Source organism: Cnephaeus nilssonii (assembly GCF_951640355.1).
Source record: "Cnephaeus nilssonii genome assembly, chromosome: 2".
Classification (NCBI taxonomy): domain Eukaryota; kingdom Metazoa; phylum Chordata; class Mammalia; order Chiroptera; family Vespertilionidae; genus Cnephaeus; species Cnephaeus nilssonii.
Genome location: NC_137073.1, coordinates 7887692 through 7914950, shown reverse-complemented (window position 1 = coordinate 7914950; position 27259 = coordinate 7887692).

Sequence of the window (27259 nt, the reverse complement as noted above, 5' to 3'; positions counted from 1 at the left end):
TAAATGTTGTGTATCGTTGCTGTTACCCTTCGGGTGGAGAGGTGAGAAATACTGCTCAAGTTTTCATAAATGAGAGAGGATTTCCATTCCACTCTACAGACCCTCTTAACACCTCTGCTTCCTCAGGAGGGAGGAGTGATTTATCTATTTGATGAGCCTCATTTCTCTAGTTGGCGGTTCTCAATGTCAAGGCTAAAGAGGGGACCCCGCTTGTCTCACAGGTTGACTGAAATAATGTTTGTGGGCAAATGTGCAAGGTGTATCATGGTGCGGGGTGAGGCCAGCACACTTCGGAGCATGGGCTCATCCCTCCAGCCACCGTCTCTTGAGTGCTTACTGTGGTCAGGAACTTCAATGCAGCATTTTATTTTATCTTCCTGATCATCTTGACTGAAATATGTCTCCCTTTAAAATGAAGTAATTGAGCATCAGAGAGGCTAAGTAACTTGTCACACAGCTGGCAAATGGCCAAGTCAAACTTCAAATTAATTTTGCCACCCCCGCCCCCCAGAAATATTTGGTAATGTCACAGCTGGCAGGAGGGCAGGGCTACTGCCACGTCAATGACAGAAGCCAGGGAGGCTGCTGAGCGCCCTACAGTGCCCAGGTGGCCCCCACAGCGAAGACTTCTTGGCCCAAGATGTCAGCAGTGCTGAGGTGAGGGACTCTGCTCTAAGGAGTATGAGAGGGTCTAGCATGAGGATGATGGAGGCTACATTAGTAGATTCCTAAACTGTGCCGCTTGCCTCCACTTACCGTGTGACATGGAGCAGGTAGGTGACACCCCATGCTTGGAGTTCCTCGCCTCTAAGACGGGGTGAGCACTAGTTCCCGCCTCGTAGGATTACTGCGAAGGGGAAATCAGTTGCTACGCACAAAGTGTTTAGGAGAGTGCCCGGCATTTAGCACATGTACAATCGACGTTTGCCAGGGATGTATTAAGAGCCGTGTGCATTGCGACCCCTGCTCCAGCCCGTGTCTGTGTAACTCTCCCAACCCCATGCCGGCTCACACGCTGGCCAGGATGGGTAAGGATTCCGAAACCAGACGCTCGCCTTCCCGGTCGGTGCCCTGACTGCTAATCTGATGCGCAGGTCATGGAACGCTACATGGTCAAGTTCATGTGAGCAGCTTTTTCTGATTTAATACTTCGAATAGCCTCAGGAAATTGGTACTGTTAGCTCTTGGATGAACTTGGGAAGGTCCATTCACTGCCCAACATCCCGGCAACAAGTAGAGAGTCAGGATTTGAACCCGACGCCAAAGCCAGTGCCTGCCACTTGTTAACGTGCCGGGACCTTTCAGCGCCTTGGCGATGGCCTGGGAGGCAGGCCCGCCCTCCGGCCTTCTGCGGGCGGACATCAAGTGCCCGCTGCCACTTACAGCACAAGTGCGGTCAGATGTAAAAGGGCCTCAACTTTGTCAAGTGCTGATATCCAAAAACATTTAAAGATCCGTAGCACTGGGGAGGTCCGGGAGATATTCCAGGGGTGGAGATCCCGGGAGATGCCTTAGAAAATCCATGCACGAAGCAGGACCTCGTGGCTTTGACTGGCGTGCCAATGGTCAGTGAGCAATGCTGAGCCTCGTGGTGTCTAGTCTGGCCTTGCCCACTTACGGGATGTATGGAGCAGGGTGGATGGCCAGGTATGAATCCGCAAAATGCCATGTGGGCACCCGCAGAGCATCCCATTGTGTCCGGGTCACAACACCCAAATGCGAGAGAAAAGGCCTTTTCATGGGGCATTGTATTCTCAGCATCATTGAGTCAGTAACGCTCAGCATTATCGAGAAACTGATTTTCCCCGTTCTGCTCTCTGCACTGAACTTTTCCCGAAGCTCTCACCTCTTCGCTGCTTCTGGGAGATGGCAGGTGGCCCTCACTGGTCCCCACCCTCTTCCCTGGGAGCCCCTAAGTCCTCCTGGACCCTCTGGAGCTGTGTGATGGAGGAAGCACCGCTCTCAAAGTAAGAATTGCTGGTGTGAGTGTGGCCGGCCGGGCGGCTCCGCGGAAGCAGCAAAACACTCCCCATTCATGAAACAAACACTGATAATATCGACGTCGACAGCTCATTTCAGAATGAAACTGGTTTGGTGCTTTTTGGTGTACATAATGTGTGATGTGCTGTTATTCCTTACCTACGTATCGCTTTGGGTGCCATTTGTTAAGCTTCCTGGTGTACTGCAAACTAGTAAAGAGTGTCCGCGCACTGCCCTCTGGCCCTCACAAGCAACCCTTGGACCTGGAACCCATTGTTGGCCCCGCTGAGGGCTAAGGACACTGAGTCTTGAAGAGGTCGAGTGATTTCCCTCAGCCAGTATGTAGCAGAGCCAGTCCTGGGTCTATGGTAGTTCAAGTCCGTGCTCTCACACTATGGCATAGGCTCTGGTTCTCTCCAACACAAATAGAGGGTGAAACAAGGAGGGAACCAACGTGATTAGTATTGAGGTGACTGTTCTTTCCACTGGGCTTTCGAAAAATGACGTATGGTGAGGTAGACCGCTAATGATTCAGTCCATCAAACTGCAAAACTGTTTATAAGCCTCACAACAACTCTGCCAGGTAAACACTTTATCCCCTTTTGGCAGCTGCAAAAACGAGGCTCAGGGGTTTAAGGGATGTGCCTTCAAACCAGTAACTAGTAAATAAGGGAACTAAGACTTGGACTCAGGTCTTCTGGACCAATCCCTGCGATCTCCACTGTTCCAGTATGAACATGAAGCTGGGCTCAGGCATTTGCAAGCTGTGTGACCTCAGACAAATTATTTAACCTCTCTGAGGCTCAATTACCTCATTTAAAAGGAAGACATACTTCAACCAGGATGTTCAGGAAGATAAAATAAAATGATGCATGTACAATTCCCAAACATAGCAAGCACTCAAAAATATTGATAGCTGGAATTATTATACCATGACACCTCAATGTAGTAATACGTCATTTTTTTATCCATTACCTTTTACATATTATGTTTAATTTTTCTTGAATTCTAATTTCTTTTCTTTTTAATAGGTATTTTATTCATATGGTTCAAATTTCAAATGGGTAAAATGTTCATTTTCTAGCTTTATTAAGAAATAATTGACATATAACATTGTACGTGTATTCAATGTAATGATTTAATATATGTATATGCTATGAAATGATTACCATATAAGGCTAGTTAACACATCTAGCACCTAAAAAGTTGCAATTCTTGTGGTGAGAACTTTTCAAGATCTACTCTTAGCTCATTTCAAATACAGAGCTGGGAAAAGTAGGTTACTGTGCCATTGTGACATTATTTTGAGTTAATAGAGCTATTGTAGTCATCAGAGCGTGCATGTTTTTTTCCATACGAGCAACTATAAACCTGCTTTTGCCCACCCCTGCATACAAAGCAGCATTGTCAACCATAGTCACCATCTGTACATTACACCACGAGGACAGGTTCATCCTACAACTGGAAGTCTGTACGCGCTGACCAGCTGCCTGTCTCTCCCCTGCCCCCCGCCCCTGGTAACCACCAATGTGCTCTGTGTCTGAGTTTAGATGTCTAGTTTCCACATGTGAGTGAGATCGTGCAGTTTGTCTTTCCCTGTCTGACTTGTTTTATTTAGCATAACGCCCTCAAAGTTCATCCACGTTGTCATAGTGGCTGTATTTCCTTCTTTTCTATGGTTGAATAACATTCCATTGTGCCTGTATGCCACATTTTCTTTACCCGTTCATCCGCTGATGGACACTCAGGTTGTTTCCATGTCTTGACTATTGTAAGCAATGCTACAGGGCTGCAGCTATCCCTTTGAGATAGTGACTTCATTCCTTTGGATACTTACCCAGAAGCGGATTTTGCTGGATCATAAAGTAGTTCCATTTTTAATTTTTTGAGGAACCTCCATACTGTTTTCCATGGTTGCTGCGCCACTTTAAAATCCCGCCAGCAGTTTTCTTTCTCCACATCCTCTCAGCACTTGTCATCTCTTGTCTCTGTGACAATAGCCATTCCCCCAGGGAGGGGGTGATACCTCACTGTGGGTTTGATTTGCATTTCCCAGATAATTACACACCTTTTCACGTGTCTGTTTTTAGGCTGTCTTTTCTTTTCTTTTTTGTCGTTGATTGTTTCTTTTGCTGTGCTTCTTAGAAGCTGTTTAGTTTGATGTAGTCCCCTTGCTGATTTTTGCCTTTGTACTTGTGTTTTTTGGTGTCACATCCATAAAATTATTAGCATGATCAATATCAAGTATGTTTTTCCCTCTGCTTTAGTATAGAAATTTTATGGGTCCAGGTCTTACGTTTAAATATTTAATACATTTTCAGTTGATTTTTATGAGTGGTCCCCTTTTATTCTTTTGCATGTGAATAACCAGTTTTCTGAACACTATTTATAGAAGAGCCTACTTTTCTCCGTTGAGTATTCTCGGCTCCCTTGTCAAATATTAATTGACTGTATATTCATAGGTTTATTTTAGACTTTCTATTCTGTTCCATTGGTTTATATGCCAGTACCACATTGTTTCAATTACTATAGCTTTGTAACATAGTTTGAAATCAGGAACTGTGTTCTCTTCAGCCTTGTTCTTCTTTCTTTTTTTTTTTTAATATATTTTATTGATTTTTTACAGAGAGGAAGGGAGAGGGATAGAGAGTTAGAAACATCGGTTGAGAAACATTGATCAGCTGCCTCCTGCACACCCCCTACTAGGGATGTGCCCGCAACCAAGGTACATGCCCTTGACTGGAATCAAACCTGGGGCCCTTCAGTCCGCAGGCCGACGCTCTATCCACTGAGCCAAACCGGTTAGGGTTTGTTCTTCTTTCTTGCTGTTGCTTTGGCTACACAGGGTTTCTGTGGTTTCATACAAATTTTAGGAATTTTTTTCTATTTCTATAAAATATGCTATTAAAATCTTGACAGGGATTGCATTGAATCTATAGATAGATGCCTTTGGGTAATATGAATATTTTGATTATGTTAATTCTTCCAGTATACAAACATGACATGTCTTTTCATTTATTTGTGTCGACTTCCATTTCTTTTATTAATGCCTCATAGTTGTCAGTGTACAGATCTCTCACTTCCTTGGTTAAATGAATTCCAAAGTATTTTATTCTTTTCAACGCTATTGTAAATGAGGTTGTTTTTTATTCCTTTTATAGATATTTCATTGCTAGTGTATAAAAATGCAACTTATTATTGCATATTGATTTTGTATCCTGAAACTTTCCTGAATTCATTTATTAGTTCCAGGAGATTTTTGGTGGAGTCTAGGACTTCCTACTTATAAGGTCATGTCATTTGCAAACAGATAATATACTTTTTTGATTTGCATGACTTTATATCTTTTTCTCACCTAATCGCTCTCGCTAGGACTTCCAGTGTTGTGTGGAATAGAAGTGGCCAGAGCAGGCACTCTTATCTTGCTCCTTATCATGGAGGAAAAACTTTCAACCTTTGCCATTCACTATAACATTAGGTGCAGGCTGATTGTCATCCTTTATGATATTGAGATATGTTTTTTCTATACCCAATTAGTTAAGTGTATTTATCATGAATGGCTGTTGAATTTTGTCAAATTTTTTAGCATCCGTTGAAATTATATGATTTAAACTCTTTATCCTATTGATATGATGTATCACATTGATTTGCATGTGTTGAACATCCTTTCATTCTAGTAATAAATACCATTTGTCATGGTTTATGATCTTTGAGTTTGCTGTTGAATTTGGTTTTATTGTATTTGGTTGAAATTTTGCATCTGTATTTATCAGGAATAGTGGCATGCAGTTTTCTTTTCTTGTGGTGTCCTTAGCTAGCTTTGGTAGCAGGGCGACGCTGGCCTCATAAAATGAGTTTAGGCGTGTTCCCTGCTATTCAATTTTTTGTGTTTAAGAAAGACTTGTGTTAATACTTTAAATGCTTGGTAGAATTCACCAGTGAATCTGTTGAGTTGTTTTTGATTACTGACTCAATCTCCTTACACATTATTGATCTGTTTGGAATTTCTGTTTCTTCCTGATTAAGTCTTTGTGTATTGTATGTTTCAAGAAATGTATCCATTTCTTCTAGGTTTTCCAATTTATTGGCATATGATTGTTCATAGCAGTCTTGCCACTCCTTGTATTTCTGTGGTATCAATTGTACTATCTGCTCTTTCATTGACAATTTTATTTATTGGGTCCTGTCTCACCAGCTCTGAGTTGTGTTCATCTTTTCTATTGCTTTTCTATTCTCTAGTCTACGTATTTCTGCTCTTGCCTTCACTAGTTCCTTCCTCCTGCTAACCTCGGGCTGAGTGTGTTCAGTTTCTAGCTCTTGAGATGTGAAGTTGCCTGGCTACAGGCTGAGATCTGCAATTGCTCCTGGTTCTGTGGGGTCTTAGGCTGCGCTCCAACCAGGTGGTGCCCAGGGCTGTGGGCAAAGCTTGGGGATCAGGTGAGACCTCACGCTGTGCTCTGCAGTCAGGCAGGGTGTGGTCTATGCCTGGAAGTTGGGCAGGGCCGCAGGCTGAGCTTCTGTGATCAGGTAGGCTGCTAGCTGTTGCCTGGGTTGCAGGCGGGCTCTCTGGTCAGCAGGAGCCTCCAGCTGTCTGTATTCTGCAGTTGGGTGGCCTAGAGACTCTTCTCTGGGCGGGCAGTATTGCTACTTAGGCTACCTCACCAGGATTGGGCAGTGCCACTGGCTGGGCTCCCTGGTTGGACAAGGCTACAGGCAGTATTCAGTAGTCAGGCAGAGTTACAGGCTGGGCTCCACTGTGGGGCGGGGCTGTGGGCTGGGCTCTGCAGCTGGGCGGGGTTGTGGGCCGGGTTCAGAGGATCTCTGCTTGTGCAGGACCAGAAGTTAATAGAGACTTAGTTGAGCAGGGCTTCTGGCTTGTCTCCCTGCCCAGTGCAGCTGTAAGATGGGCTCCATGGCTGCCCGGGTTCTCTGGCCAGGTGTCCTGGTCGGCAGGCACTAGAGCAGTGGTTCCCAACCTTTTTTTGGCCATGCCCCACCTAAGCATCTCTAAAATCCTGTTGCCCGCCCCCGCCCCCTCCCCGCCACCCAACATAGAATTCTTATTCAAAAAGTGAACTCCTATTCACGTGGAGGAAGCCTAAAAGGCCGTTAACTTGGTCTAAACAAGCTTCCAAAGAACATGGCATCCATGAAAGAGAAAAATAAAAGAATGAAAGAACAGTTGAAGTACTGAGGAAGAAATCACTAAGAAATTGTTAAATAATAATAATAATAATAATAATATGAAGTGACATTAAAAAATAGCAAATAATGTTTCAAAACATATAATAGAGAACTGAAATGCATAAATGTCACAATATATATTTATATACTGTATATGAGGCCCCTAGAACCATAAGAGATGCAAAAAATTCATTGTTAATAACTCATTCTCGAATTGCCCCCCTTAAAAATCAAATTGCCCCCCTGTGGGGCGTGTGCCCCATGTTGGGAACCACTGCACTAGAGCCTAGACTCAGCGGTTGAGGGAGGCTGTAAATTGTCTACCTTGTCTGGGTGGGACCATACACTGGGCTCCATGGTGTACAGCTCACTGGCTGGGAACCCAAGTCAGGCAGAACTGCCAACTGCGCTCCTGGGCCAGAAGGGGTCACCAGCTGAGCTCTGCACGTCTGAGTCTCTGCTGGGTCCCACTGCGTGCAGGAGCCTGGTGCACCCGGAGCTGAGCACCAGGTGCCCCCTCTGTCTCTATCTGATCCCCATGGCCAGGCTCTGCAGATTCTCCCAGAGATCCCCAGGAGGCGAAACCCAAGTGGGCCTCCTGGGATCATCCGACACGCGGGTATGTCCACCTTGGGCTCTCTCCTCCCCCTGGAAAAACCACAGCTTGCCTGGGAGAGAGGCAGTGTGGTCACTAGCCACTCCTCTTAACCCTCTCTGTGATCTAGGGGGCCCTGCAGCCTCACCCCCAGCTCCAGGATTTCCACAATGCTGTCTTGTCTACGGACAGCTGCCTGGGAGTCTTCCCGTGAAGGCACTGAACTTGGGAACAACCCATGTTGCCATCTTAATGGCATCACAAGTTGTATTTAAATACATTATTTCAGGAAACCTAAGAGACAAACAGGGGTTATAGTCTCCTTTCTCAGATGATGACATTGAGATGGTAAAGAATGACATTTGCTCTCACTACATACGTAGTAGGTAAAGGATTTAGGGAAGCAGCCCAGTCTTTTGTTTGTCTGTTTTTTTCATCATTAATTTATAACCTTTATTCTTGATTTTGTAATATGCTTAGCTTAAGGTGATTGAGCAAACTTTCATTTGACTAGGAGAACTCATTCAAATTTGCTAAAGGAACTATGATGATAAAATTATATAGCCAGTGGGGAAGAATACCCATGAGCTAACACAACTTTTTATAAAATGTTCAGGTTTCAATTCCAATGACCTAGAACCGATGTCGGCAAACTGTGGCTCGCAAGCCACATGAGGCTCTTTGGCCCCTTGAGTGTGGCTCTTCCACAAAATACCACGTCCTGGACGAGTCTATTTTGAAGAAGTGGCGTTAGAAGAAGTTTAAGTTTAAAAAATTTGGCTCTCAAAAGAAATTTCAATCGTTGTACTGTTGATATTTGTATCTGTTGACTAATGAGTTTGCCGACCACTGACCTAGAAGATAGGGCTAAAGGCTATTCATAGTCACATCATTCCAGAATTGTAGTTACTTCCAGAGACTGTTAAGGGGAAGGCCGGGGGGGGGGGGAGGGCGGGGAGTGGAGAGGCATGGAGGAGTAAATGGGAGATTCTCAATGCTGGTAAACAGACAGGTTTAATGATACGTCACTCTTCACACAGATGGCTGCAGACTTTAAACTATAATCCGGGAACATGCAACCATGCGACAGACCAGCTAAAATACACTGGCTTCTTAGCACTACCCTGTAAACACTGCAGCCCTTCTCCTGTCCAAAATCTCACACAGAAACAGAACCAGAAGCCTAGCTTTGCGGCCAGAAGTAAACAGTGAAGGGCAAGTAGGGATTCATGGGTACCTGGCGGAAGCAGGCACCTGGTGCCCTTCACGGTGCTGCTCTGTTCTTCTGACTCTTGCTCTTTTGGTCCCTCTCCCTCAGCCCGTCCATGCTAGCTCTCAGCAGGTGTCACAGAGCTCGAAGCTCACTGGGTTGCTTGGAGCTCATCACCATGCTGAACTCCTTTTTCCCATCAGTAGCTCTTAACCGAGACTTGTCCGGGGGCTCAAAGCCCTCCACCAAACCTTTCCTTGCAATGGCTTTATTTCAACCATCATGCTTCTCCAGGGCACTGAGCATGCTGGCCAATAGCTGGCGCTTCTGGAAGAGCCGGATCAGCTCCGGGAGGGACTGCCCGCTCCCTAGCAACACCCCACCAGCTCCACTGGCAACCCAGCCTTTTGAGTTCAAACAAAGAATAATCTCCATTGCACTGTGCCAGGCACAGAACACGAAATACGTACCTCTTCACCCGTTGATTTATTCATCATCCACTGAGTAATCCGTCCAGTTTGAGACGAAGTAGAGCTCAATTTTCTTCTCACTTAGGGGTCACCTTCCCAGTCAGAAAATTGAGTTTTCTATGGGAGATTGAAGAGACCTCCCCAAGAAGCAAGACTACCATTTATTAATTTAACAGATATTTATTGAGCACCTGCTGCATGCTGAGAACTATGCTAGTGCAGGAGAAATGGCAGATGTGGCCCTTGTCCTCTCTGCCTGCAAGGTGTTAGGGAGACGCCACATGCAATGCAGTCTTGCACAGGCCACGATGCAGGTGCTGAGAGAAAAGTCAACAAACTCAGCCCAGAGGGTTCACAGAACCACCCATGAAAATGACGTCTGAGTTGAAACTGAAAGGTAAGTTGATGTTAACCAGGTAGTAGTGTTTCAAGCCAGGGAGAAGTGCAGTGCACAGAAGTGGAATAAGCCACTGGAAAGCCAGATTACAGTGGGAGGCGGGGGGGTGGGGCGGGGAGAGGCACAGAAGGTTCAGCTGCAGAGGAAAGTAGGGGGAATAGTGCACATCTGTTGTATAAGGTGTGTCAAGTTCTAGCTTTACTTGAAATTCCTTGGGAAGTCATTCAGAGAGTTTAAGAAAGAGGTAACCAACCAGGTTACTGACAGTTACCGACATTTTAGCCATATCCCCCTGGCTGGCCATGGGATGGATGGGCTGGAGTTGTAAATAGGCCCAAAACAGGAAGACCAGTTAGTGTTGCCTGCAGCAATCCGGTGAGAGCCTACAGGTGGCAGTGACGATGGGAAAAAATGGGCGATTCCTGGCATATTTAGGAGAGCCTTACAGTATTTAACAATTAAAGAGTCAAACTGGTCACATTCTCATTTCTGCTACTGTTCCAATATTTGCACTGGGAAAATGAATAGAGACCTGAAATTTGGAGACCCACCAGAAGATGGGTGTTGGGGTCAACTCTGAGGATCCTTCAAAAAGGGGAGTTTTGACTGCAGAGGATATTTCCCATAAATGCACTGCCCAGGCTCCTAGCAGAGGGGCCAGCACAGAAAGTGTGGAAAGAGGAGCAAAGCCTTTATGCAGGATGACAGATGGCACGTCAGCACTGCTGTAGCAACAGGGCCAGTAATGGCCCACAGAAATTCCCCGAGTCTGGAATTGGCTAAATTGGACTCCTGACAGCTTCAAACTCAGCAGCAGATCCTGCATCTCAAACAGAAGAGGGAGAATTGTCTAAATGCTTCAATTCTTGTAATTGAAGCAATTGCACATCATTTTACATTCCAGCTTCCTGACAGGATAACCAGTTAGAGCTGAGTGTGGGGATTCAATTATGTACCTTCTGTCTGTATCTTTGAAAGAAAACCACTCGGCTGGCCTGTCAAACATCCAGCATGTTTGCCTGTTGGAAATTGCTATTTCCTCCTGACCCAGGAAATGTCTCTGCAGAAGAGAAACCTATTATATTTTACCAAACTAGCATAACCCTATCATAAAACTTGACAAAGAAAGCATAGAAAAATAAAACTACAGACCAATTTCATCTATGAATATAAATGCAAAATTTCTAAATAAAATATAAGTATACAAATTTTGGCAATATAACACTAAAGCCTTTTCCATTAAAATTAAAATAAAGCACTTTGCCTAGTCTGACTCTAATTATTTAACAGTACTCTAAATGTCTGGACAATGCAATAAGACAAGAAACATAAATAAGTAAATGATATAATTATTGAAAAGGAAGTGGCAACATTTCTCATTATTTTGCATATACCTATCTAAAAAAATCTAAGCAAATGAACTGAGGAAATCTTAACACCCATAAGCTTCATTAATTCATCATCTATGAATTTAATCTAAAGAAATATTCAGAGAGTCAGATTTTTTATAGTCTCATCCCAGCATTATTTTTATTAGTGAAAAAATAGAAAATAATCTAAATATCTAACAATGATCAAATGTATTACTTTTATCCAGATGATGAAGTGTACAACTGTTAAAACTTATATTTTAAAAAATATTTAATAATGGGAAATGTTCAGACACCACGAGAATAAAAACAAAATACAAACCTAAATACAGTGTGATTGCTTTTATAAAATAAACAAATAAATATGTATTTGCATAGAAAACATACTGAAAGGAAGAAACATAAATTGATATTACAGTTATCACTGGGTAGGGTTTTTTTAACTTTCATAGAATGTACATGAATCAGTCTTATAAATTAGACTATGACTATACTATAAAATACACTGTAAAAATGTAGGGGTTTAGATCAGCTGGTGACAAAGATCCTTGCCAATCTGTTTCTGGCATAAATACAACAATTTTCTATGAAAATCTGACACTTTAAAACAGAAAAGGGCCCAACCAGTGTGACTCAGTAGTTGAGTGTTGACCTATGAACCAGAAGGTCATGGTTCGATTCCTGGTCTATGCCCAGGTTGCAGCTCAATCCCCAGTAGGGGCCATGCACGAGGTAGCCAATTAATGATTCTCTCTCATCATTGATGTTTCTATCTCTCTCTCACTCTCCCTCTCTGAAATCAATAAAATATATTTTTTAAAAACAGAAAAGGATCTGTGGTATTATTACCTCCTGTCGACCTGTGTCAGGCCACATGATGATAGCAAATAGCTTCATTCAGAGATTTGGGGGAGCTGTAGTCCTACCTGGACACAGACCTTAACCCTCCACCTTATCATCTAACAAAGCCTCTTTCTGGCCCTAACTGAAACCTAGTTTCTTACCCAACTCCTTGTTTGCCACACTTGCTGTCTTCCCTGGACCCCCCTGGCTAACCTTTATCAAAACCCATAGTATGACCATCTGAGATGAGATTTTCAGGTGGACTTATCTTCTAGCCTTACTATATCAAAAACCTGGCAGGTCAGGACCCCACCCTAAAACATCCACCAATTCTAGAGTCCTAGATTTACATGGCCCTCCCTTAATAGGTTCCTTATCTAAATTTTTCCTTGTAAGGGGCCGCAACAGACCAACCTGGACACCAGCCTAGCAGACCAACCAATACTAGGGGTTAAGTCCAAAGGAGCTCAATTCAAGCAGAATGTTTTACTACTGAAGGTGCCCTGGAGGGGGAAGACCCTGGGACTTATTGAGCTGACAGTCAAATTCAGAAATAGTAGCTGTGAATGTCCCATCCACAGAATGGAAGCAAAACCATAAACCAGAGATGAAATCAAAGATATGGAAGAGTCAGAAATTATTTAGAAAAGCCTGGACAAACTGCAAAATCTTTGAGGTAGCCAGGACTCAACTTCAGTAATTAGATGTGGACATGTTGTGGTGGATGGGGGACACATACCTGGGTTGCAGGTCTGATCCCTGGTCCCAGTAAGAGCATGTGTGGGAGGCAACCAATTGATGTGCCTCTCTCACATCAATGCCTCTCTCTCTCTCTCTCTCTCTCTCTCTCTCTCTCTCTCTTTCTCCCTCTCTCTTTCTTTCTCTTCACTTCCCTTCTACTCTCTCTAAAAAGCAATGTAAAAAATATCCTAGAGTGAGGATTAACCAAAAAAAGAAAGAAAGAAAGACCCAATCAGAGCAGCATAAAGAAAAAAGAATTTTAAAAAATAAGAGTAGTTTAAGAGACCTTTGGAACAACATGAAGTATAACAACATCTGCATCTTAGGGGTACCAGAAGGAGAATAGAGAGAGCAAGGGATCAAGAACCTATAACAGATGAGGAACCTTTTTTTCCACCAAGGGCCATTTGTATATTTATACCATCATTTGCGGGCCATACAAAATTATCAACTTAAAAATTAGCCTGCTATATTTGGTCAAACATTTAACTAACTCACCCCTAATGCCTTGGCAGAGCCAGACCACATGATTTCACAGGCCTTATATGGCCCACAGGCCAGACGTTCCCCACCCCTGACCTAAAAGAAGCCTGGTCGGTGTGGCTCAGTAGTTGAATGTCAACCCATGAACCTGGAGGTCACAGTTCAATTCCCAGTCACATGCCTGGGTTGCAGGCTCAATCCCCAGTAGGGGGCATGCAGGAGGCAGCCAATCAATGATTCTCTCTTATCATTGATGTTTCTATCTTTCTATTCCTCTCCCACCCTCTCTCTGAAATAAATAAAAATATATTTTTAAGAAGAATTTATATGAAGAAATAATGACAAAAAAACTTACCTAACCTGGTGAAGAAAAAAGACACAAGTCCAGGAAGCTCAGAGTCCCAAACAAGTTGAGCCCAAAGAGGCCTACATGAAAACACGTCACAATTAAAATGACAAAGGGTAAAAACAAAGACATAATCTTAAAAGCAGCAAGAGAAAAGCAGTTAGTTACCTATAAGGTAGTTCCTATAAGACTGTCAGCTGTTCTCTCAACAGAAATTTTTCAGGCCAGAAGGTAATCTATATATATAAAAGCTCAGCATCTGGAACAGTGGAACGACCAGAATGACTGGAATGACCAGTGGCTATGACATGCACTGCGACAGCCAACCAGCCTGATCCAGGCCCCGATTGCCCCCACCCCCCTGGCTGGCCTGGCCCTCCATCAGCCCCCAACACCTTTGTTGTGAGCCTTTTTGTGAGCCAAATTAATAAATGCCCACTGATTTGATTAGTGAGTCAACATTCAGGTTGAGTCACCTACTGACAGTAAACCTGGCCAGAGGAAGGGGGGAATGAAAGGAGGAAAGGATTGGGAAGGAGGAAAGGGCAGGGGAAGGAGGTGGTAACCAATAAATGTCCCAGTGAGGTTACCACACCCAAATCAAAAGCACATGAATGAAGTCAAGAAGTGACGGGAAAACCCAGGTTCAGTCTCAGAAACTAGAGGTCAAATTAAGATAATCACACTAACCACAGAGGGAGCTGCCCTCCCCACTAGCCAACCCCACCCCCGAACAGCCCCCAACACCCCGATCAGGGGTGGGGCCAGCAGCCAACCACCTGTGGCCCCTCCCACCAGCCAGCCCCGCCCCTGAGTGGCTCCCCCACCCCTATTGGGGCAGGCTGACCAGCCAACCTCTCATGGCCCCTCCCCCCTGCTGGCCCGCCCAATGGTCCCCCATCAGGGCAGGCCACCGAGACCCCACCCATGCACAAATTCATGCACCGGGCCTCTAGTATGAAATATTCAAAATGATGAAAAGCAAGAAACTACAACCAAGACTAAACCAAGCAAGGCTATCATTTAAAATTAAAGGAGAAATAAAGAGCTTCCCAGACAAGAAAAAGGTAAAGGAGTTTTGTTTTGTTTTGTTTTGTTTTGTTTTGTTTTGTTTTGTTTTGTTTTGTTTTTATCACCAAACTAATATTATAAGAAACTAGAGGCCCAGTGCACGAAATTCATGCACTTGGGGGGTGGGTCCCTCAGCCTGGTCTGTGCCCTCTTGCAGTCCGGGAGCCCTGGGGGGATGTCCACCTGACGGCTTAGGCCCACTAAGCCATCAGTCGGACATCCTTAGCATTGCCTCAGAGGTGGGAGAGGCTCCCACCACTGCTGCTGTGCTCACCAGCCATGAGCCTGGCTTCTGGCTGAGCAGCACTCCTCCTGTAGGAGCGCACTGACCACCAGGAGGCAGCTCCTGCATTGAGTGTCTGCCCCCTGGTGGTCAGAGCGCATCATAGTGACCGGTCATTCCACCATTCAGTCATTTGCATATTAGCCTTTTATTTTGTAGGATACGCTGTAGATGAAGCCCCCTAGAGCCATAAGAAATGCAAAAAGTTCACTGTTAACTCATTTTTTAATTGCCCCCACTTAAAATCAAATTGCCTCCCTGTGGGGCGTGTGCTGCACCTTGGGAACCACTGGGCTTGACTCTTTTCCTCTCTGAGCTTCATTTCTGAATACATACGAATATACCATGGGAATTGTAATCTCTTCTCCGCCTACCTCACTGGGTTGTCATGAGGAGGTTCTGAGCTAATAAACCTAGAAATGTTTCATCAAGTAAGTGATGCCTAAACCAGAAGGGATTGTTATTTTTAAGCCCACAGGTACCCTCACAGGTAGCAGGTGCTGATTAAGGGAGGAGGACAAGTTGTTTCCTGGGACTGTAGCTATCAAAGATTTGCAGAGGGTTCCACAGGCCTCAGAGGGGCAGGCTCTGGCCAGCAGCCCTGTAGCAGTGGTCGTCCCTGGAGGTGCTGGCCAGAGGGGCACTAGGGGGGTGCTAGGGGTCGCTAGGGGTCAGCGAGGCAGAAGGGGGAGTAACTGTCAAACCTCCCCGCTTGGCACCATTCTTTGCATTGTATGTGGCCGTTTCACAGCTGTACATGCTCAGGGCGGGACTCCAATCTCCTGGAGCGGGGCATGGGCCAGAGAGGTGAAGGGTGAGTGGGGCCGGGTCAGGGCAGGTCCAGGCAGGCTAGGAGAGCAGGTTTAGCCACAGACCCCGGTGAGGTTCAGTGCGTTTCCACTATGGAGACAGCACCGCTGCTGTCTGGGGGTATGGGTCTGACCCTGGGGGGCCGCTTTGGCCTGCCTCCACACTGATCTGGAGTTGTAGGGAGGAGAGGCATGCCCGGCCCCAGTGGAGGGGGCCTGGCAGCAGTGGGCCATGGGCCCTGGGTGCCTCGGGGGCACTGATGAGTTGTCGCCAGCATGCTATTGTGGGCACTCCTGGCAGGGGTGGTGGGGTAAGAGATCGGGAGTCAGAGGTGCGGGCTGTGGCTACCCCTGAGGCTGGGTCAGCCTCCCCATCCCCCCAGGGGTGCGGGGGCTGGGGTAGGGTGTCCATGCAAGGGGGTTGGAAGAGCTCCCTGTGGTTGCTTCCTCTTTCTTCTTTGCAGTCCGGGCTCCTGTCAGGCGCTCTCCTCAGATCCCCAGGAACTTGGCTCTGGCCGCCCCACCCCTCCATGGCTCCCTGCTGCCCCCGTCCCACTCGGCTCTCCCCAGCCGCCCACCTGTCAGGAGGCTGACAGGGTGTCCTGCTGCGGGCAGCATAGTCTTGGGGCAGAGGGTGGGGGTGTGGGGAGCAGCTCCAGTAAAGTTTAATAAACCCCAGGTCGGGATTCAGCTGCGGGGCCGCAGGGGAGTCTGCCTGGGCTAGATGAAATCGCGCCAGACCGGAGTCCCACCCCACAGCCCCACAGCCCCGCCCACCCTGCTGAATGGCCGTGATGTTATGGCATCCCGGCTAATTTGCATATTCTTCTATTATTAGTATAAATATTAAACGGCCTGCATGAAGAAGAAGAAGAAGAAGAAGAAGAAGAAGAAGAAGAAGAAGAAGAAGAAGAAGAAGAAACAGAGTTAAAAGAAATAAAATGGCAATATATGTATACCTATTATTAATCACTTTACATGTAAATGACTTACGGTAAATGCTCCAATCAAAAGACACAATGTAGCTGAATGGGTAAGAAACCAAGTTGTCTACAAGAGACCAACTCAGAATGAAGGATAAACACAAACTAAAAGTAAAGAGATGAAAAAAGATATTTCATGCAAATAGAAATGAAAAAAAGCAGGGGTAGCAAAACTTATATCTGAAAAAATAGGCTTTAAAACAATGGCTATAGTAAGAGACTAAGAAGGACATAATGATAAAGGAGCAATCCAACAAGAGGATATAACGCTTATAAATATTTATGCACCCAACATAGAAGCACCTAAATATTTGAAGTAAATCCTGGTGGATGTACATGAAGACATTGACAGTAGTATAGTCATAGTAGGGGATTTTTAACACCCCATTGACTTCATTGATAGATCTTCAAGACAGAAAATCAACAAGAAAGTTGCAGTCTTAAATGACACACTAGAGCAGATTGATTTAATTGATATCTTCAGAGCATTTCACCCCAAAGCAGCAAAATATACATTCTTTTCAAGTGCACATGGAACATTTTCTAAGATAGCCCACATGCTATCACACAAAACAAGTCTCCATACATTTAAGAAGTTTGAAACATATCAAGAACCTTCTCTAATCACAATGGTATGAAACTAGAAATCAACTTCAGGGGAAAAAACTGAAAAATACATGAAGTCATGGATGCTAAGTAACATGTTACTAAATAATGAATGAGATCAAGGGAGAAATCAAAAGTTACATTGAAACAAATAAAAATAACAACACAAATAAAATCCAAGGTGAGTAGAAGAAAGGAAATAATAAAGATTAGAGCAGAAATGAATGAAATAGAGTCTAAAAATTATATAAAATGTCAATGAAACCAAGGGCTGGTCCTTTCAAAAGATAAATAAGAAATAATGACAGAAAACTTCCTCTTTCACCTGGTGAAAGAAATAGACTTACAAGTCCAGTAAATGCAGAGTCCCAAACAAGAGGAACCCAAAGAGGACCACACCAAGACACATCATAATTAAAATGCCAAGGGCAAAAGACAAAGAGAGAATCTTAAAAGCAGCAAGAGAAAAGCAGTTAGTTACCTACAAGGGAGTACCCATACGACTATCAGCTGATTTCTCAACAGAAATTATGCAGGCCAGAAGGGAGTGGCAAGAAATGTTCAAAGTGATGAATAGCAAGAACCAACAACCAAGATTACTCTACCCAGCAAAGCTATCATTTAGAATTGAAGGTCAGATAAAGAGCTTCACAGATAAGAAAAAGCAAAAGGAGTTCATCACCACCAAACCAATATTATATGAAATGCTGAAGGGTATTCTTTAAGAAGGGGAAGAAGAAGAAAGGTAAAGATAAAAATTATGAACAACAAAGTGACAACAAATACATATCTATCAACAAGTGAATCTAAAAATCAAGTGAATAAAAACTCTGATGAACAGAATAAACTGGTGAATATAATAGAATCAGTGGCATAGAAAGGGAGTGGACTGACAATTCTCAGGGGGAAGGGGGTGTGGGGGGTGAGGGAAGAGACTGGACAAAAATCGTACACCTTTGGACGAGGACAGTGCGGGCAGGGGGTAAGGGCATGGGGTGGGGTGGGAAGCAGTTGGAAGGGAGCTATGGGGGGCGGAAAAGAGGAACAACTGTAATAATCTGAACAATAAAGATTTATTTTTTAAAAAGTACCCTTCTGGTTACTTAACACAAAGAATGAAGACCCACATTAAAGCACATTTTGATGGCATTTCAGAACAATGGACAAAGACAAGATTCATTCAAGGAGGAAAAATAGGTTATATATAAAGGTATGGAAATTTCAATGGTATCTGCAAGCCAGAACACCCTAGAGAAATACCGTAAATGTTGAAGAGAAATCATTAATTTCCAACCAAACTAGAAATTTATTTGTAAAGTGCATAAAAATCAGTTTTATATATTCAGGATCTCAAAAAAGGTTACCTTCCTTTTACATTTTCTCAGAAGCTACTAAAAGGAATACACCAATGGAGAAAAAAAAAAAGGTATAAAACCCAGGAAACAGGTGACCCAACAGTAAAGGTTAAGGAAGGTTCCAGGGTGATGGTGAAGTTTCCAGAAAACATCTGTGCAGATGGCACAGGAGTAACAGTTAGATGAGCAGAGGATGGAGAGGCTCGGGGTCTCTCTCTTTCTCCCCCCCCCCCCCCCCCCCGCCTTTCACAAATCTGGACACTTATGTAACACTAGAGATCCAGTGCATGAATTCATGCACAGGTGGGGTCCCTTGGGGTGGCCTGCAGGGATCCAGCCAAAACCCATAGTCCAACGCCGCCTGCTGCTCCTGCCTTCCACTCCCGTTCATCCTGGCCCCGCTGCAGTCCCAATTGAGAGAGGCTCGCAGCGCCACTGCAGCGGTGCTCACCAGCTGTGAGCCCTGCCTCTGGCACCAGTCCCGATGTGGGTAGGGATGGGAAGGACACGATCAGCCCTCCAGGTGGGTGGTGGGACACACCCTTGCTGGCCCGAGATCCGGATCCATCCTGCTGACGTTTGTGCCGGTTGTCGGGTGCTACCTGGTGTCCGCTTTTACATCATTTCTTCCTTATGGAGCATCTAGGGAGGAGAAGCGGCCGCAGTGCCTGAGGCCAACTTCCAGGAGGCTGGCGGCACTGCCAGGATCGTGCCGGTGGTGCCAGTCCATTGGTGCCTGGCCCATTCTCCAGAGATTGGACCTGCAGGACTACTGAGAGAGTGAGTGGCTGCCGCCAGGCTGGTTGGCCACCAGTACAGGTCGGTCAGCTGAGCAGCGCTCCCACTGTGGGAGCACACTGACCACCAAGGGGCAGCTCCTGCATTGAGCGTCTGCCCCTTGGTGGTCAATACATGTCACAGCAACCAGTCATTCAGTTGTAACGGTCGCTTATGCTTTTATATATATAGACTAGAAGCCTGGTGCACAAAATTTGTGCACAGGTGGGGTCCCTAGGCTGGCAGGTGATCAGGGCCTATCGGGGCTGTCTCGCCCAGTCCCGATTGGGGCCTGCCGGCCACGGGGCCTGCTAGCTGCTAGACAGGGCCTGCCAGATGGGAGGAGGGACTGTAGGTTTGCCAGCAGAGGGGGAGGGACTGGAGGAGGTTGACTGGCCATGGGAGGTTGGCTGTGGGAGTTCACTGACCAACAGGGGGCAGCGCCTGCGTTGAGCATCTGCCCCCTGGTGGTCGGTGTGCATCATAGCAACTGGTTGACTGGTCATTCCAGTAGTTCAGTTGTAACGCTCACTTAGGCTTTTATATAGAGAGACTAGGGGCCCAGTGCACGAATTTGTGCACCTTGAAAGGAATTGTGGGCCATGAGGCTGTGGTGGGCACAGGGGCGGGTCTCAGCCCATTCTCCACGCCCCTACCTGGGCCCTCCTACCACAGCCCCCGGTTCCCTGTCTGCTGGCAGCTCCACTCCCACCACTCCCATGCGCTGATGGCGCCAACCTCACTTGCACCAGCAGATGGTATGGAGCAATTGGGGCTGGCACCAGCAGCGGGTGCAAGTGGGGCTGGTGCCGTCAGTGGGTTCAAGTAGCAGCTGCTGCCCCGATTGCCCCTCAGGAGCAAAGGGAGGTGAAGAAGCCCTCAGGGCGATCAGGGTCGGCACCAGGCACCGGCAGCAGGTGCAAGTGGTGGCTCCAGCGCTGGCAGCGGGTGCAAGAGGCAGCTACCAGCGTTGATCACCCCTCAGGGCTTCTCCATCTGCCCCTGCTTCTGAGGGGTGATCAAGGCCGGCAGCTGCCTCTTGCACCCACTGCAGGCAACGGCCCCACTCATACTTGCAGCCGGCGCAGGAGCCGTCACTTGCACCACTGCCAGTGCCTCGTGCTGGTCCCGATTGCTCAGCACCGTCAGTGGGTGCTAGCAGTGGCTTCCGACCTCGATCGCCCCTAAGGGCTTCTCCACCTCCCCCTGCTCCTGAGGGGAGATAGAGGCTGGCAGCCACTGCTCACATCTGCTGACAGTGCTGAGCGATTGGGGCCGGTGCCAGGCACCAGCAGTGGGTGTGAGCATCAGCTCCAGCACTGGCAGTGGGTGTGAGCAGGGCCAGTGCCTGCAGAAGGTGTGAACACCAGGCGGGACCGCAGTGTGCAGGAGCAAAGAATTTTCAGTAACCACCAGAGGCTTGCCCTGATGACAGCGACCAGCGCCCCACCTTGGTCTGGCACCCCCGCTCACCTGTTCCACCATCCTGTTGCAGCCAACGCCTGCCATGGTCCATGCTCTGCTACCTGCTGCTGATACCCGCCATGTTCCGCACTCGCCCCCTGGTGATCAGCACACATCATAGCGACCTGTTGTTCAGTTGTTCCGCCATTCAGTCTATTTGCATATTAGGGTTTTATATACCAGGTGTACCGGTTAACAATGCAGATTTTGTAATCAAAGAAAACACGATCATTTCAAGAGAAACATCAAAAGTGCTTTATTCAAAGTAATGTCCATTGCTAGCTACACATTTCTCCCATCTTTCAGGTAATTTGTGGATACCATCCCAATAGAACTTTTCTTGTCCTGAGGCAAACCATTCAGAGACCCAATTTTCCACTTCTTCATATGTTTTGAAGTGCTGCTCAGAAAGTGCCTGTTCCATCGATCGGAACAAGTGGTAATCTGAAGGAGCAAGGTCTGGTGAATATGGTGGGTGGGTTAATACTTCCCAGGCAAGATCTTATAATGTGTCTTTAACTGGTTTTGAAGTATGTGATGGTGTGTTATCATGAAGAAAAATTACTTTGCCATGTCTTCTGGCACATTTTGGTCATTTTACTGTCAAAGCATGGTTCAAATTGATTATTTCTTGTCAGTAGTGATCAGTATTAATGGTTTTACTTGGTTTTAGAAGCTCATAATACACCACACCTGCCTGATCCCACCAAACACAGAGCATTGTCTTCTTTCTGAAGTGATTTGGCCTTGCAGTCGATGTTGATGGTTGACCTGGATCAACCCATGATTTTGTGCATTTGGAATTCTCAAAATAAATCCACTTTTCATTGCCAGTCACAATTTGATGCAAAAAAAGACTTTCTTTCATGCCATTGAAGCAACATTTTACTGATGACTTTTCGGTATTCCATTTGTCTTTCGTTCAGTTGATGTGGCACCCATTTTCCTTTCTTTAAAATCTTTCTCATTACTTGTAAACGATCGGAAATTGTTTGCTGAGCAACATTTAATCTTTATCCAAGTTGTTTTTGAGTTTGACATGTATCTTCATCCAATAATGCTTGTAATTGTTGGTCTTCACACTTTTCCGGTTGACCTGGATGTTCTTTGTCTTTCACAACAAAATCATCACTTTTAAAGCATTTAAACCAGCGTTCACAGGTATCTTGAGATGGAGCATGTTCACCATAAGCTTCCCGAAGTATATGATAACTTTCAGCAGCACTTTTCTTCAAAATAAAGTAATGAATTAAAACTTCCTGGCAATGCTCTTTTTTTGGCACGAAATTCAAAATTTTAAGTATAAAAATATCTATGATGTTAACACCTTCAGAAAATTTGACATATAAAGTTTTGAAGCTTGCTGTCAATACAACAAAATAGCATACATATCAAATCACATATATATCAACATATGTGTAACACCATCTATTGAAAAAAATCCACATTATTAACTGGTTCATCTAGTATGTATAGACTAGAGGCCCAGTGCATGAAATTCATGCACTGGGGGGGTGTCCCTCAGCCCAGCCTGCACCCTCTCCAATCTGGGACCCCTTGGGAGATGTCCAACTGCCCGTTTAGGCCCAATCCCACTGGAGGCCGACACAAGGATGTACGAGCAGTTGTACATCCCTCTCACAATCCGTGACTGCTGACTCCCAACCACTCGCCTGCCTGCCAGCGTGATCACCCCCTAACCACTCCCCTGCCAGCCTGATCAATGCCTAACTGCTCCCCTGCCAGCCCGATTGCCCCCAACTGCCCTCCCCTGCTGGCCCGGTCACCCCAATTGCCCTCCCCTGCTGGCCTGATTGCCCACAACTACCCTCCCCTGCTGGCCATCTTGTGGTGGCCATCTTTGACCACATGGGGGCGGCCATCTTGTGTGAGGGTGTGAGGGTCAATTTGCATATTATCTCTTTATTATATAGGATAGTTGAGGACACTAAATGAATTTTCAGAGTTTTTTGAATAATTTGGAAATGATAACATATAGAAAACTAAGCAAATTAAAGAAGAGGAAATTATTATCTCCTGGAAAGATAAAAAGAAACTATAATCATAGGACACCTTGTGATTCATCTCAGAACAGTTTTTCATAATCATAAAATGTAAAAGCTATTTAACATAAAGTGTTGATAGAGCCATACTGAGAAAGTGCGGGAGGGGAGAGAACGGCAGTGGGGTGAGGATTGGAGTAGCATAGGAAAGTTAAGTTCCGTAATAGAAAGTCAAAATTTTGGGTTTTTTTCATTAACAAATTTTAAAAGTCAAGAAATAGCAGTATAAGGGTATAATTTACAAGCATGAAAGTAAATCTTAGTAGAGCTAAGAGTTAAAAGTGGTTGCCTCTTAGGAACTAGACTCCAAGGTGAAATAAAGGTGGGCAGTGATTACTGCTCTTTGTTAAAATGTTTGTAGTATTACATGACTTGTTAAATTATTTGTATTTTGCATTGATAATATAAAAATTAAATTCAAAAAGATATTTGTAAGCAGAATATGGTCTTTCACAATTATTACCTAAAGCCATCTCCCCAGAGGGCACAGATCCCACAATCTACCCCAACACTCATCAAGGCCCGAAGCCCTGTGTTTGTTACTGACCTTCTTGTTTCTGCGATGTAAGTTTTTCTCTCGCCAATGTGCTCAAAGTAACCATCATCCTTTTACCCCGGGCTGTCAGGCAGGTGGCTGCTGCATTAACAAAGGTGAGAGTTATGAAACCTAGATCAGGACAGTGGGGAAAGATATGAAGAGGCAGGAATGACAGACACATACAATAAAGGGTTGGTGGGTGGCTGATGGGATTGGCTTGGGAAATGGGGAGAGAGAAGTAGTTAGATAGAGAAATAAGGTTTTGATCTTAGATGGCATTAAGAAAGAAATCAAAATAAGAAGCACATCTAGCTAGAAGAAGTGATTTCGTTTTGAAATGTTGAATTTTAGGTTTCAGTAAACAAACAATTCAGAGACCTTAGTAGAAGCTAACATCCACATACCATGTCTATGGTCACTAGAATCCCAGAAAAAGGTGAGTTAAAGTAGACAACTAACTTCTAAGATTATGTTGGCAACATGGTGAGCACATGACACAGAGGACAGGTGAAATCCTGGAGCAGGGCCCTCAGAGGAAGGCTGCTCCATATATCCATGACTGTCAAAGTCACCTTCTCAAGTTCCCTCTGCATCCCACCTCTTCCCCAAACACCACAGTGTCCACCCAAAGACACAAGACTGGATGTGATTGGGGGCAGTTTGGAAACTTTGACCTTTGTCATAAAAAGTTTTTAATTCCCATCTGTAGCATTTCAAAGGGTCATTAACCAGATTCCACATTACCCCAAGGCAAACCTCAAAGTTCCTAAATTTGTATTTTATGGACTAGATGGGGAAAGCTGCCCTACTTTGGTATACGGCCTGTTTCCGTCTCTTCTTTAAATATTGGTGTTCTGTTCTCTTTTTCTCCTTGGGCAATTTGATCTACTCAATGCCTTTGTGTAAGGCAAGAAACTGAGTATCAGGGTCAGATTCTTAGCTCGGCCTCTCCGTCCCCCCACAGGAAGGCAGGGAGCAGAGGGCATCATAACCTGGCATGCTCAGGGTAATGCACAGGGAGCTACTCATTGGAAACATGACCTAAAAGCTGACCACTCAGATCACTATCCCCCCTGCATCTGAGAGGGAGCTAAGTGAAAGATGTGGGACGAGAAATACAAAATAGAACCAGCTAGGCAAGGCGGGCAGAATGCTGATTTTAACTTAAAAATAGGCAAGTCTCGGGCAGAGATTGCTGGTTGCCAAAACGTACCCATTCTCCCCTCCTACGTTAGTAACAGAACCTGATGTATTTGGTGTGGCAATGCCTTCATACCAGATGTCTGTGCCCAAGCTCGCTCGGGGCTCGGTGTGGCCATGGGATTGGGGTCCAGACCATGACGTGTAAATGGAAGTGTAGGGTTGGACTTCCCAGAAGCTGCCTCAGCTGGGACTTCCGCAGGTTGCCTCCCTCTCCTCCCTCTTCCTGCCTGGAGTACAGGCATGATGATTAGAGACCTGCAGGCATCTGTGGCCTTGATGGTAAAAGCCGCACGTGGAGCAACTTACATTTACCTGCAGGATAAAAGGAGCGAGGCCAAGAATGCAGATGCCTTTGTGGACTTGAGTGTCAGCCTCCAGACTTCTTTTACATGAGAGAGAAATAACCTTCTCTTTCAAAATCAGTTTTAATTTTACTTTCCCGATACACGCAGCTGAACCTAATCCCAGTTGATACAGAAATTTTATGAAGTGTATGTTTAATTCCGCTACAAATGGCTCTAAAGGAATTGCATTCCTTGAAGAAATGCATTTCTACATGAGTCTTCCAGGTAGACTCCTGGCCGGTGAACCAGAGGCTGCAGCTAAGATGACTGTGGTGGGAGCGTGTGAACACTGGGTTCGCGGGAAGGGTGACCAGAGTAAAGGGGCAGTAAGGGGCACGTTCTCTTCAGATGGTGGAAGAATGGGCTGCAGAGGGGAGGCTGAGCTCTATAAGGGGCTCTTGGGCTTTTCTCCCTGAAAACTTGGAGCTTATGCTCCCTGAAGAGAGAGTAGGCGGGAAAGATGGATGGTGAGAGGGCGAGGACCTGCTGACTGAGAGAAGAGCAGGCAGTGAGAGGGATGTCACCGATGACACTGTGAATGGCCAAGAAAGAAACCTGGGAGGAGCTGGGGAGGCTGTGGGAGGCTCTGGGGACAACCCCGCCTGCGTGGTGGAGATCTGACTGCACCCCCAGAGCTGGTCCCGAGCCAGGGTTCATGGTGAATTGTGAGGTTAGTTTCTGTCCGGATTGCTCTACCTCTCAGATGGAGTGAATACAGCCCACCACACCCTCCTGGTGGAAGTGTCCCTACAATACAGCCTCGGGCGAGGCTTGGTTTGCAGAGTGCCCTTTTCATTTTCTTAAACTGCTCGCCGCTCCCGCGGGTCCCTGGGGAGATTGCCAACCTGGGGGGGGGGGGGGGGGGCGTGGCCGGGCCCATCCAGCCTCTCAGGGGGGTCCCTGGGGAGATCGGCAACCTAGGGGGGCGTGGCCGGGAGATCGGCAACCCGGGTGGTGTAGCCAGCCCATCCAGCCTCTCCCAGGGGTCCCTGGGGAGATCGGCACCCCGGGGAGGTGAGGCGGGACTCGCCCAGCCGCTCCCAGGGTCCCTGGGAACATTGCAGGCATGTGGTTGCTGAGACCCAGACCAGGCCTCTGGCCACAGATTCATAGCTTTGTGGAAACCTAGGGCAGGGATCTGCCTCATCTGCAGAGAGACAGAGGTTCTGCAGTGCCCCCAAGACGTGGGTGAGCCCAGCCAGGGATCAAGGGGCATGGAAGGACTCCTGGCAGAGGGCCAGGACCCTCACCCCTGAGGCGGGGGTTGAGGGGTGCTGCCACCTCAGTGGAGGGGTGCTGCACTGCAGGGTACTGGACTGACTGATGTGATTCAGAGAAGCTCCCAGTGCTAATGGGCCTCGCTCAGGCGGCCTTCACACTTCAGAGGCAGTGACTCCTGCTCCTGCCTTGACCCAAAAGCAAGCTCGCTACACCCTGCCCCATAGCAGAGCATGCCTAGGCAGTGAGTGGGAAGCCTTCCACCTGCTTCGGAGAAGGGGGGGCAGTAAAGAATGGGGGGAGAGGAAAGAATGTGGAGCATCCGCAATGAAGAGGTGCTTGAGAAAGAGGCTCGGAAGCCTGACTGGAAGGTTTGTTCTGTTTGCTGGGCCGCTGCCCCTTAGGAAGCGCAAAGAGCATCGCTCTGAGGGCTTCCTGTGTGCTGAGTCAAGTTCCACAGCCAACTGGAATTGGCCTCAGTTTCCTGGTCTGTAAAATGGATTAAGCGTGTCCCAGTGCCTTCACTGAGCTTTGATGGCCAATTGAGATACTATATAAAGAAAATGAGGGAAGAAGTGAGAAAGAAAAGGAAGGACAAGCAACACAAAAGAAAGACTGAAAGGAACCTATAAGCCCATTGTCACTTAAATAGGGAATATAGTCAATAGTGTTGTAATGATGGTATGATGCCAGGTGGGTACTAGAAATATCGGGGAACACTTTGTAAAGTATATGATTGTCTAACCACTATTCTGTAACTAATATAAAACCTGAAACCAATACAAAATAATGTTGAATGTAAAGAAATAAAAATTGGAGTGAAATTTTTATAAATTTCAAAGTTTAAATAAAAGCTGTAAAGGAAGGAAGGGGAGAATAAAAAGTGTTTTTCATTTTGCCACTTCATTAAAAAGACAGTTGTCTTT